At 38.8% G+C, this 14107-nt stretch overlaps 1 protein-coding gene across 20 annotated transcripts in view; it reads right to left on the bottom strand.

Annotated features, from left to right (window-relative positions):
• The window catches only part of ADD3 (adducin 3), a 112813-nt gene that overhangs the window by 49194 nt on the left and 49512 nt on the right, over positions 1-14107 (bottom strand). For 14 of the 20 annotated variants that reach the window (XM_074592902.1, XM_074592911.1, XM_074592915.1 and 11 more), the window contains one exon: positions 12590-12690. The exons of the other annotated variants lie outside the window; for them this stretch is intronic. The gene's annotated coding sequence lies outside the window, so the exon portion shown is untranslated. The remainder of the gene's footprint in view (positions 1-12589; positions 12691-14107) is intronic. 20 annotated transcript variants of the gene reach the window in all.

Raw genomic sequence — 14107 nt, 5'->3', positions numbered from 1 at the left:
TTTAAAATAAGGTATGAACATGCATATACACACACATACATATAACATACAACTTATGTAACACTTTTGTATAGCTATAAAAACTAGAAGCCTTTCAAAGAGGCAGCCTTTATTCTTTGAAGTAACAGCCCCGGTTCAAGCACGCTGACTCTCTGGCTCAGATTTACAATCAAGTCACTACAGCTGAACTTCCTGCGCCCTGCGTGAGCCAGGCTTGGTTCGGTGTCTCCTTGCGCGCTATTAGCCATGACAGATGCAAGTTCGCAGCGGAAATCCCTTGCATGAAAGGCTAAACTTGGATTCACTCCTTTGTATTTGCTGCAAGTAGAGTCACACAGATCTCTGCAAGAGCCTGGCTGATGCGGGTGCTGTGACTGAAAGCCTGGCCCCTTTCAAGAGTTGTGTAAATTTTTTTTTTTTTTTTTTTTGGTAAGATCATGGTCTGTCAACCCTTCCTCACCCTGCACAGTATTTCTTACCACAAATAATGGCCCTGGTTTCAGTGGGACCTTTGAAATACTCATCTTGTGGTAGAAGTAATTGCACAACACAAGCTGGTGGGGACATTTTCAGCATATTTGTACAACTACATTTATTTAGTTATTAGAATCAGGTCTTAAAACAACAAAAACTTTCTCTAACACTTATTTAAATAAACAATCCATTCTACGTATCAGACTACTTATAAATATACAATACACAATTACTGTGTATCAGTAAGATCCCTAGGAGAGTTGTAGTTATTTTGGCAAAAGAGCTTATAGATGTCCCCTTGAGTAAATTGCATGGCAGCATAAGCCTGCTAGTAGGGGAAACGTAACGATTTTTGTAAAAAGAAGTGCATTTAGAAGAATTTAATAAACAAGAGGAAAATATCTGTGGGATTTACAGGGTGGAAGCTAGCAAAATATTATCTTCAACAACAGATAGTACACATTTTTCCACTGATTTTACAACTAAAACCAGCACGCTGAAAGTTCTGACACCATTAGTGCTCAGAATCTACTTTTGACAGCATTTTTTCATTTGTGATGGGTGGTTTGTTTTTGCATTGTTATGGGCTGGGTGAAGCCTCGAGGCAGACATGCAGCCCTGTTGATAACATGCGTATTTTCCAACCCCGTGATAAATTTCCCATAACTGCTGGCCTGGAATACAACTTTCAGCAACTTGACTGTTCTGCATTTGGCTAAAGCAGCATCAGTCCATCTGATATAATAGCTCCAAGACTATGGATGGAAAACAACCATTTTCAGAACATATTACTTTCAACACTCAACTTCAGACTCTCTGTTTCCACAAAATACTGACTGTTGCTTTCAGGAAGCCAAACCTTCCCTAAAAGATTTTTTCAAGATGGAAATCCAAAAGTGCAGTTCGAGTTTGGAAGGCGCAGTTTGAATTTGAATACTGACATCAGCAGTGCTTGTTGTTACAGCTTAGAAGAGGTTTTGTGTTGTATGTAAATCCTAATAAGCATACATATTTCAGTACTTTTGCATCACTACTGCTGAGGTCTGCGCTGTTTTCAAAGCCTAAAAAACTTGCCTTTCACAGCTGCAAAGGAAATGACAAGAGAAGAAAAACACAGCCAGTGTATATCAGCAATTAATTCCATCCACAACTGCCCAGCTGTTTGCGCACGGAGGAACCGGCCTGTTTCCTCTCCGAGCTTTTGCCACTGAAAGCTGATACAGCCCTTCCAGAGACAGGGGCTGTTGGTAACGCATTAGGAATGCGCGTGAGATCGCACAGAGCTGAATAAGAAGAAATGAAATCCAGACCAGCGCGCTGCATATCTGTGTTATAAGGATATCTGGGGAAGAGGGCGGCGGGACGCAGGAACGGGGATGGGGAGCTGCCAGCAAAGCCAGGCTCAGTGTGCAGGACGGACGTGGCTGTCACTTACTGGCAGAGACAAGGTGGGATGGTCTCAGAAACCCGCGTGTCTATATCAGCTCTGCCAAGATATTTTCACATTGGCTGATACCAAGCAGGTAGATTTGGGGGCACTTCACAAAAGCTGTTACTTTTACTTGGGATCAGCGCTTTTACAATGAAGTTGCTGGAGACTTGCCTCCACCTATACTAGAGCTAAATTTATTGGTAAGTAATTACTACTAAATGGCAATTATTACTTATTGGTAAGTAATCTTCCCAACGTTTGCAGCCCTAAAGCTCCATAACTTAAGGCAGGATTCAGCCCTTTAGAGTCTTTCCTATGAATATAATCCCCTCATGCCACCCTCGGGATTTCAGGAAAGGCACAGAGTATATAAAAGGAGGATGCTATGGGTAACGTCTGCAAACTCTGCCCCACTGAGTGCCTAGAAATTTCATCCCACTCTGGAATAAACTCACCAGGCTACATGCACAGCTCATTTTTTCCCTCTAATATATTCAAAAAACAAAAACAACATGTATTTTTCCCCTCCCTTAACCCAAGCCAGCCTCCATTTAAGAATTCCAAATTATCCACATATGTTCCTTTTTGCTAGGTAAAGCCACACACAGCGAGACTCTTCTAATATATATTACTGGTATTTTTTCTTCATCTCCAACACCACCAGTTAGAAAGAGCTCCTTTGATCTGTAGTAACAGCAGGTCACCTTTTCATTTGCTGAATCACTCAGCCAGGAACAACCTCTCAAACTGCACAGGTATTCAGAAGAACAACACTAATAAGAAAATATTTGCACCTGACAATTTCCAAGACCAGTACCTAAGGTAAGAAGTTAACTATCTAAGAGCTATTCCCTTTACAAAAAGTCACACTGAAGAACCACCTTGCATATTTTGTTGACTAAAACAACAGGCTTGTGTACCAGTGTGTGGAAAACCACTCTGCAGAAATAAGATTGTGATATTGTGTTCATACAGTAATGAAACAAATATGAGAACAACATTCTTTTACCAAACAAGATTGATGAAATATTTAAACATTACCTTTTTAAATATGGATCTCTAAATTTTAGATCTATGCTTCAGGAAGTTTGGTATCATCTCTGAAACACCTACACAAGCCTGCAATATTATCACTGGGAAAATACAAAAGTAGAGGACTCCCAGTAATTTACAGTTTCGCAAGGAAAGTAAATCTAAATCCTATAGTTAACTGGAAAGGATGAATTTGTACAAATGGCTTAAAATACCTTCTTTTTTTACTCCCTTGGAACCAATGACTCAGTAATGGGTAAACAGAAGCAGCACAATTTTTTTAAATCAGAAGTATAGCACACTTTAGTCTGCAAGTAATCTCACTATATTGTCACAGGACTAGTTCCACTGCTGCTTGAAAGCAAGAACAGCACTCATCATTCTTTCCGTAATTTCACTTTTAGCTGCTCAACATTGGGCAAATCCACTGGAGGATGATTTTTTACATTACTTACTGTCTGCCACAGCAAAACCTGACCTTCTCATACATTAGAAACATACACAGAAAGTTTCTGTATGCGATCAGTCCCATTTTACATTGGGGAAGGCAGCACAGCAGGAAGGAGGCAGAAGCAAGGGCACACAGCAGCAGTTGCACTGAGCAACCCCGTGACCTCTAAGGCACCTAGGCCAGCTCTCTGAGGCTGTTAGTTCTTTTCACATGAAGTACTGCAATACAAATAACACCAATATATCTTACTTATACATTACTCAATATATTATTTATACTAAATATTGGGCAATACAAGGCAACATTATTTAAACAGCAAACAATGTGACGTTTTTAATCTAAAGATCCCAGAGGGATTAATGGCTTTACTAAGACCCACCTCAAAGCCTAAGATATTTCAGCAAACTAAGGGATGGTGACAATGCTGTAAGCTGCCTCTCAAGAAATTACACAGCTTAGAAGTGACTTTCGCTCCACCCACAGTTATCAGAATGTGTATTAAATCAATATCTAACAATTTCAAAATTGTTTCTCAGGCTGAGTTTTCAGTAATATTTTGATAGAAGGCTGTGAAAATACTGATAGATGTTAAAAGTGACAACAGAGTAAATTTCACTGCGTCAGTAAAACTCAGCTGAGCACTACAAACAGAAATCATTCAAGTGAATCTTGCAGGTGCACGTATGCTAACTGGCCAACCAAACATAACTGTTCACAGACCAGTCTCTTCTCTTTCTCCTTTTTCTTCTCCAAAGCAAAATACTTTCTCGTGCAGCAAACCTATCCAGATCTATGCATCACTTAAAAGCATGGAAGATGTGTCCCAGAAATAAATACCACAATTCTTCTGCTTTTAAGGATTTAGCATTTAAATTCAGGCATGATGCTTCAAGCTGGAGATAAATTTAAATGACTAAGGCTAAAATTCAGATGCAGAGAGGGCTCCAAGCCTGCGTACCACTTACATTCCAAAACAGACTTACAGGTAAGTAGCAGCGAGGTTCCAAGTGGTGCATAGCTCTCAGATTTGCTACACAGCAAAGACTTTCACACTAGAAGGTTGCAAAAGGTGTTTAGAAAATCCCTAGTTTTCACATTCAGCCGTAGAACAAGGAAATTGCATTTACTCATGTTGAGAAAGTGCCCACAGGAATGAATAGCCAACACTTATCACATGCATCAGAATAGTTACTGAAATATGGAAAGTGCTTGATAGTGCCTAGAAACACCTACATTACATAATGGTTAAGGATAAATAGCACCCATCTGAACCTGCAAAAGGAGTTCAGTGTGTGAATTACCACATTTCATACCTTATCATTAAATAATTTTTGAGTCACTTGGGATGATTTAAGTTTTTCTCTTGAATTTGAATCGGGAACAAAGTTGCCCAATGTCTAAAAGTTCCCAGTCTGAAAAGAAAATACCTAAGTCCTAAAGTAATAGTTTTCATTTATCAATCATACTATGTATGAACTACTGAAACTTAACATCTTCGTGTTCAACATTTGTGTTCACGAATTCTTTAGGTCATTAGTGTGATTCTTTGTGCCTGACTTTAGATATTTACATTACGTGTGAATTCATTGTCTAATTAAAGTCTCTCCCTAGGATGAAGTGAGTCATTTTCTAGACTTCACTGGCTGCACTGTAGACTTACAGTGATTGCAACAGAGGCACATAATTCACAAGTAGACATCCATATTGCAGACATCTCAAGTTATGCAAGACACTCTAAAACACTAGCAAGCTACATGCAAGACCGATGGAACACATAAGAGATCACTTAGCTATTTTAAATACCAATGGGGAAAAAAAATGGCAAATGGTGGAACACCAGAAGTCTGCTTATTATATTCTTGCAATTCACACAGCACAACAGGTAGTACATTTTGGCATGTGCTTTTCCTATGCATCTCACTAGCCTCAGAGGCAAAGGGGTCTTCTACATTGCTCCAGCTAAGTCATATTACATACAAATTTTGCACATTGCAATACAACAGTGTATAAAATGAGTATGTAGTGGTACCAGCAAATACGAAGATCTGGCAACAGTAGTGTGAGCGTAGACTAAAATATGCTGTGAGAAAACGTCACCAGGCACAAACAAGCTTTCAGAATACCAAGTGCAGGAGCTGTTAACATAACAAACATTAAGTGAAAATACATGTCTGAATCCTTAAAAAACATAAATAAAAAAAAAGGTCAACATGCAGGGACAGAGCAGGAGGAAAAGTGAGGAGAGGAGGAAGGGGGGAAATATCGTAGATTTAATTTTAATGGGTTTGTGATCAAAATGCAGATTTACTTGATTAGGAAAATGTATGTCCATGGAGAACATTATAAAGCAAACAAGTTTAAGAGAAAACGATGTTTAACAATTCCCATAAAAGACCGTTAAAGCAACAATAATGCTTTCCCACCCACTCCCAGTAAATGCTTGAAGCTAATGTACATCTCATAGACGGTCTTCTGTATTTTATTATTGCTGTCAAGAAAGAAAAATGAGCCAAAAAGTTAGGAAACATATTAAACAACTCAGACTTCTGGACATCAATGTGGTACTAAAGTCTTTACATCTCAGCGTTAACATAGCATGTAAATGAGCAAAGTACGCCTTTACACTAGAAATCCTTTAATAGTCTATGTTGAAAGTTGAGGTAAAGTAACAACAAACCCCTCGCATACATCAGCCCACTACAAGCACCTTGCTATACTCACTGCAATACAGAGTTTATTGCAGTGAAATGTACTGAAATGTATTTGGTAAAAGCTAATTTTAGTTCACCTCCTTATATGACAGCTAGATGATCTGGGGTTGAATTGGCAGGATTCAGGGCAAGCATGCAACATCATAAGTTACGGTGAAGAGGAAAGGATTTTTTAATACTTTTCTAAATCACACAACCTTATCAGTACCCCCACCTATGAGCATACGTTTTCTTCCATATGACACAACGTGTGTAAAAAAGCAACGATGCAAACCTGGTGTTTTTTGCTTTAAAGAGAAAAGCATGAATTTATCTATAGCCCCAAAGTCAGAAGGACAGATCTGGTCAAAGAAAATGTTTCAGTGGAAGTAACCTGACCTCTTTGGTAACCCTTCCTCATTTTAGGATTCCTTGGTACAAAATTGATAAATAGCTGACAGATGCAGCAAGAGGCTTTTTGGCTGGTCTAGTAAATTTGTTTCACTTTGAACTATTTCACCATCATTAAGGTATTAAAATTTTTTACACAATCAGTATTGAGGGTTTTTGGTTTTTTTTGGTTTTTTTTGTTTTTTTGTTTTTTTTTTTTTTCCATAGGTAACTATCTTTTCAAATATCTACAGGTTATCATCAACTTGATACACAATTGGTGAAATGCAAGTTCTTCCTGCCTAGGATAGCAAGTAGCTAGAAAAAATCCTCACAGCACACAGCCTTATTGCTTTGTGCAACTGTTTACTATTTCAAGGGAGACATCATTGAAATAAGTGTATTGAACAGCTCTTAATTGGGTATTTTTCTCTTTTGCAGAAAAAGTGCATTTTGTAAAATGCCCATTTTCTCTTTCAGCTCATGCACTTATACACTTATGATGAACTAGTAGAAAAAAAATGATGCTTAATTCCAATGCAGGTTTTTTACACTGAAGAAACTTAAAATGTACTCGGTCCACATGCGAAGTTAGACCCCTTAAGAGAGGCTGTACCCATGGACTAACTTGCATGAAGCCACTATTAGTCCAAAGAATCTTTTTTCCTGTACCCTTGTAGCTGAAGCCAGGATGACACTATACCTTATGCATTTTGTATCCTCTTACCAAGAGGTGTGTGTTATCAGCAATGTAAAAAGAAGTCACACGCATCCAGACTGACATGTTACAATCACATATGAAGACAAGAGAAAATTCAGACTTGGCCGATTTCATAGGAGTCTACCTACTGGCCATGCCACATTCACCACAAACTAAGCTTCACCTACATCTTATGGTCAGAACTTGACCAAAACTGAACAAACATTCACATCTAAATTAACGTACATCGGCAGTCACACATTTTGACTATGTAGAGGTCATTTAGTGCGCTTGATGCAATACTGTTCATTTCAGTCCACTATTTCTTATGATCTAATTATTTATTGAAATCCATCCAAGCTAACAAAAAGTTATATTGCGGTATAGTATACTGTTTCTGGTTATTAATTAGGTATATTTTTCACAAAGTTATACAGTTACAGAATAAACGACTGGCTTTTTGCACTTGACATCACTGGCAGTTTCAATTCTGCGAGCTGAAGGGGAGGAAAAAGAAGAGACCCAATTAACTGCATGTCTCACCATAAGGCTAAAGACCATCTATTTGAAAAATACATGTGCACTTTTCTCAAATCATGAGATAAATGATATACGCCCACATGTTTACCAATTCTGTGGTCTTTGTTCCTAATGAAACATACCAACTTGCCTGTCCAGACCTGCTGGTCTGTGGTACCCTGACTATTCCTGGAATGCTTTTAATATATTGAAATTGTGTTTGCCTATTTTCCTGCCTCTGATCCTGCAGCAGTTTTCAGTAAGAGATCACAGTTGCCAGATCAGCATTGTCACATGCAGTTACCTTAAGATCTGATAGGCAAGTGTTATCTCTCCTGGCAGTTTGCTACTTTTTTTTTTTTTTTTTAACATTATAGAAAGTCTTCTCTACCAACATTTCAATTTGAGACCAATTCTCAAAACATCACCTACAGAGCGAAGTTCCCACGTTAAAATCTCTCAGGAAAGTCAACCTGGATACAGATGATTTAGCTTTCATTCTGTGCCTTATCTTCACCGAGTACTTCTTTTACAGTTCAGTCATCTATCAGCTCTCCAGTCTGTCTGGCAGGACGTCCATCTCTGATGGACTTGAAATGATTCAAAGTAAATGATTTATTGTAGGCTCTTACACCTTTAGCAAATTGTTTCTCAGAATATCTTTTGGCCAGACTTCTTATACTTTAAAATTTAATTTGCGAGAGGGGTTGGGGTTTTTTTTCCCCCCTTTCTATTTTCTTTGGAGAAAACTTCAACTTTCCAAAGATTACTTGTTTTTCCTAAGAGATTCCTTAACTCTGCTATAAAACTCTCCTTACCGCTTAAAAATAAAAAGTAGCAACAACAAAAAAACTTGCAAGTCTTTGATATATAGTAAATACTTTATTTAACTTAACAACTATGAAGAGCTGCTTTACTACCTGCAAGCTTCAGCTTCCTTATAAAAAACATTCTCGCTTTTATGACTAGCGAAGGCAGAAGGTTGGCATGGGAACTGCAATGCTCACTTCCCCAGCTCAGATGTTACCAGTGGACTTTCAGTCCAACCATACAAACATAACCATAGCTCAAACTCCTCCTTACTGGGAGCCAGATAAAAACCAGCTTTGCTATCCCAAACCCCATATACCAACATACTGAAAATGACACTGATGCTTTCTGAAGTTACTGCCTTGTACAAGCTTGAAACTGGTATCAACAGGCCGCCTCCTCTGAAAACATTCAAAGTTACCTCCTTCTGTACCTTCACGGTAGCAGGGTACTGCTCCAAACATCAAGATGATTTGTATTACATTATAACCAGTATGTGTGGTATTTTGGGGTTTTTTTTGGTTTTGTCTTTTTTTTTTTTTTGGGAACACATTCAAATACAGCAAACAGCATGCAAACAAAGTTTGTTTTATTGTTGTTAGGTTGTAATATTTGGGGTTTGACTGCTTTAGCTTATTAGAAGAATTAATGTTAAGAATATGTCAAGCCTATGTCAAGTATAAATGGTCTAATGCCATCCCTACAATTAAAGAAGGTTAGCCAAAAATAAACTGATTTGATTCAGTGATGATCAGCCACTGATTTGTGTAGCTCTGCTAACATTAATCCAGGAACATAGATAACTTGAACCTAAAATTAAGAGAACTAATTCTAGGTTACTCCAATTACCTGTATAGCCAAACTTCAAACTGTGTTTGATGTGAAACCCTATGTATCTCTCTCTAAGTTGAGATGTAGACACCAGGCAATAACGATAACTGTTCACCACTGAAAATAGTTCCTGAATGCAGATGCAGCATAAAGAAGTCAGACTTGCACTTATGCTACATTAGAGATTTTTTTTTCCACCCCCACCCCCCTTCAACCAAGACTGTCCTCAGCCTAAAGATGACACAACACAGATCACTTTTCCTCGTGCTCCATGCTGATAACCAGCAGAGATTGTAGTGTTGGAAAGGCTCAGCTAACAGCATAAGCCCTTGTGAAGGGACAGAATTAAGAGAGCGTCAGCTGCAAATAACTCAACTGACATTGTTTTAACCTGACATGCCAAGGTACACAACTAAGCCAATCTTAAAACTAGTTCCACATTCAACACATTTTTTTCTATGAAGAGTCACTGGCCATTAGCAGAGAAAACCCCCATGTTATTACAACTGAACTGTTAAAAAGTAAATCCAGCTTCAGCAGAGGGGAAAGAAAAAGCTGTATGTTTATTAAACTGACTTTCTAAATATCAACATTTGCTAAGGAGGTCATCATTACTGAATACAGTTCAATGAGTGAAGGGGAAAAAAAAAATTCCTAAAAACACGGGCTGTTGTTGAAATTATTAAATCAGTATTGAGTGGAAGCGAATTTTAAGGCTTATAACTACTTTGGGAAAAGTTCTATTTTCAAACACTTACTCTTCATTCGCTCCACTCATCTTACGAATAAAGCCAAACCAGACTAGGTTGGATAAAAACCCAAGAACCTCCACTGTAAAGTCACAGTGACGAGCTGATACACACCTAGCTACATTCTTTTATGCTCACTAAATTCAGCATTTTTAAGCCTTTAAGCATTGACTTACTCCTAAGCTGAGGAGCAATTAAAAAATTTAAGTACAACGTGCTAGAGATAGGCTGCCACGTTTAAACGCATTTTGTTAATAGTTACAATGCTAGCAAAATAAAATGATTTTGCCTTTTGGAAACAGTATTTAATGATAAGCTTGATCTGTTCTCTTGCAATTATAAGCTTATTGATTTAAAATATGAGTCTGCCATTTTGAATCAGCATTTTCAGCTTAAATTCCAGCATCGCATTGAAAGAGCTGAAAATCTGATCATCATGTCACAAGCTACTGAATAATTATATCAACTCTTTTTTCCAGAGATGCTCTTCATTAATTCATAATTAACAGGATTTGATAACACAATCTGTACTACTAACTTCTAACAGCCTGCTCATGTCAACTGAAAAAGGCCAAGTTTTTTGTGTGGTGAACTCCACAGCTCCAGTGCTACTCTCCCATGTTTGGCAGCATCCACTCCCTATCATTCCTTTTGGAAATACTCGTCAAGCTCCTCTGACCCCCGGTGCAGAGACTTCACATGAATGCTCTCCTCTTCCTCCTCCTGCCTCGCATGAAGCTGCTTTATCACACAGACCAAGGAAATAGACACGGAACAAGATACAAACCCTTATCTGCTGCCAGCAAACTGCTTCCATGATAGGGGCATCAGAAAGGGAAAGGGAAAATGGTGAAGGGCAATCCAACACTCTTCAACACATTCCAGACACTTGTGGGAAAAAAAAAAAAAAAGGCAGCACCAACAATTCAGGATTTTAGCGTAATGAAAATAATGTCTTCAAAAGATAAGCTAGCTGGGAAAGCCTGGATGTCTTCTTCCTAAATCCACAACAGAAGTAGTATCTTCAGAAACTCTGCGCAAACCCAAGGATCAGCAGCATGCCTGAAGAAGCAGGATCTTCACTTCAAGCACCTTATTCGTGTTTTAAAGGCTGCATGAATTTGGATAAATCTTCCTTACTACTATAGATCATAGAAGTAACAGTAATTCTGAAAGTATCCTAGGGTGATGTTTTCCTGGTTTACTTTAAAAGCTCTCCTCCAGCTTTCCATCACAGTGAGAGAAGCAGTGCAAGTGCTCAAGCTGATCATGCCAGAGAAACTTTGGGTTTGGCTCTTTTGAGACAAGACAATCATCAGCTTGGTGCTGAAGATACAGAGAACCAGGTTCTAACTTGTAATGACAGTCTATGTTGAAAATTATGGTGTTTTAAAAATAATTAAAGCCAAAACACAATCAACAACCACACAACCCTTCCAACATGTGTAATAAAGAAACAGGAGCTACGCACAGAGCAAGTGCTTTTTCAGAAGAAAGGCAACAACTGTAGAAACACTGAACTGGATCCCCTTTTGTCTTTTTTTTCTTTCTTTTGATATTCTCTTTGATTACTTTAGCTTGCACAATATACACCCAACATTGTATTTCATTTGTTTATGAGTATCTGGGCAGAGCTCCAGTGCTTTGATGCAACTGGTCACAGTGAACAGCTCAGTTCAGCATAAGCACTACCACCAGCAGGCAAAGCTGGAGAGGTGAAGGAGATACAGCACCGTTGTCACGTCCAGTACAGGACAGGGTTGAGACCAGCCAAGCAAATAGGAACTGAGTTCCAGAAAGTTTCTTCACCTCAACAGGAAGGAAAAAGTACAACAAATGAAAGCCTACAGAAAAACAGTTGTCTTCACGATGAATGTAGTTATCTTTTTCCAAGCTGAATGAGAAAAACGCAGAGTGCAGATACAGTATGAACAAATATTATCGTCTGCAGCTACAAATATTTAGTGAGAAGATTAAGTCAAAGACTCAGACTCTGCACTTAAACTTCTCATGCTAGGAACACAAAAATGCTTGAAACTGATTGGTGTAGAGAACAAGGTATCAGATTACATGGTTTAATGAAATGTGCATGAGCCCAGCCGTATGTTTAGTTTGGTTTTTGTTAACAGACTGCAAGACCAACTTCTTTTTATGAGTATTTATGGAGACAGGCATTTAAGGCAGAAATACACTTGTATCACATATTCTGCTTCACCATTCACACAGACAGGATTATCTAGAATAATGAACATGACATGACATGGACATCTGAAGAGCCTCACCCGGGTGACTTAAACGTCCCCAATTAAAAAACTGACCAAAATAAGAAAGTTCAGCCTGACCCCCCACCCAAAACTCAGAGGGCACAATAAAGGCAGATTTAGCAGCAGGATCCCAGGCCTCTAGGATGCTAAAGTATGGTTCTGTCAGGGCTCGTAACTGAGAGAAGACAGACAATATAAACTTTCCACATTTGCATGAAATGCCATATATCCAGAAGTAAACGCTTACCAAACGGTTTCCTTTGCTCAAGCCTAGGAAGGGGTGTACCTAAATGGATTTTGAGCCAGCGTTCATCCCAGTTCCTCCTTGCTGGACTGGAAGGGTGAGGGCTGGTAGGAAAACAGAGATACATACTTGGTGATGGTAAGATAGATGTGTTGAAAGATGCATTGGCAGAGGCAGAAGCATAAAGAGCATGCTTAAAATAGTCCCACAAACATCATCTAGCCTCTCTCTAAGCTTAAAAAGCCCAGGGGCCCAAAAGCACCAAAACTACCTCAGCCTGGTTAGATGCATGACTTTCACCAGCACTGCCACAGTCACCCTGCAAAACAGATGTGCCCCTGTACCATGTGGGTGTGTGGGTGCATGGCGGCACATGGGACACTAAGGAATGACGCTCTAAGTAGGGTAGAGACAAAAACTTTGGTTAACTCCACACTGGTAATATGCAACACAACTGTGGTAACTGTCTTACTCTGCCCTACCTTGACCTCTTCCTCAGTGCTACGTGTAAGGGGATTTTAAAAGTCTAATTTTTAACAAAATGAGTAATGCTAACTGAGGCGTAGAAGTGTGCTTCATACCAAAGAAAGGCCACTGCTTTCAAAAAGCATTAAAAAAAAATCAACTTGACAAACTTGCTGAATTTGAGAGTTTTGTGAGATGGTTTCAGAAGATGGCCCCAACAGGTCCCTTGAATCTTGTAACAGTTCAAGTTTTGAGCCCTCCTCACACGAACCATGTGGGAGAACAGAAGCTGAAGGGAGCGTAGTTTGCCCAACAGCAAAGAGCCAATACCAAATTTTATTTAACCAGGTTAAATGGTTGTGGGCAACGCTGCCAGTTTCTCTGTATTTCAGGGAAAGCTTGGGGTTTTCAGTATTATTTTAAAGAAAAATCAATTCAGGTGATAAATATGAACGCAGATTTATATTAGTCTTCCATCTTACTGTACTTTTATACCATTTGCTTTTAGACTGCTCCTTAGACAGAGCAGGAAATAAAAAGGCAGACATTTTACCATGTTCTCCCATCGTTATAATGCGAAGCGCCAGACTGGAGTTATTGAATGAGCCCATAAACCCCCAGGTTACATTCTTCTTCATCTGCAGCCTTGACTTTTAAGTGAGCTCTACTCTTATTAAAAGGATCAGAAACCGTCCTCGGGCATACCCTGTCTTTGAAGATGAAGCCCCAGCTACATTTTATGGAAAAGACTTCTCAGTTCGTACCTTCGCCAAACTGCATAGCAGGTTTTAACAATTACGCAAGACAGTGGATTTCAATTCCAGGCTCCTCTTACTCAGTCTCAAGTTTTAAAAATAATATTTTTCTTTCTGCTAGAGCACTCCTGAAATAAATGTTCCAAACAGTGATGATCCAAAGGCATTAAAGAAAAAAGTTACAGCTTAAATAGTGTGACACATATTATGAATAAAGAAACCTTTTCCATATGGAAAAGTTTTAAAAATTTGACATTTCTTTTCAATATGTGTTAATCAGAAAGACAGTAGTGAATTCTGA

Source organism: Larus michahellis, chromosome 6, assembly GCF_964199755.1.
Source record: "Larus michahellis chromosome 6, bLarMic1.1, whole genome shotgun sequence".
Taxonomy (NCBI): domain Eukaryota; kingdom Metazoa; phylum Chordata; class Aves; order Charadriiformes; family Laridae; genus Larus; species Larus michahellis.
The sequence above is the reverse complement of the archived record's forward strand: the minus strand, read 5'-3'. Positions and strand labels throughout refer to the sequence as shown.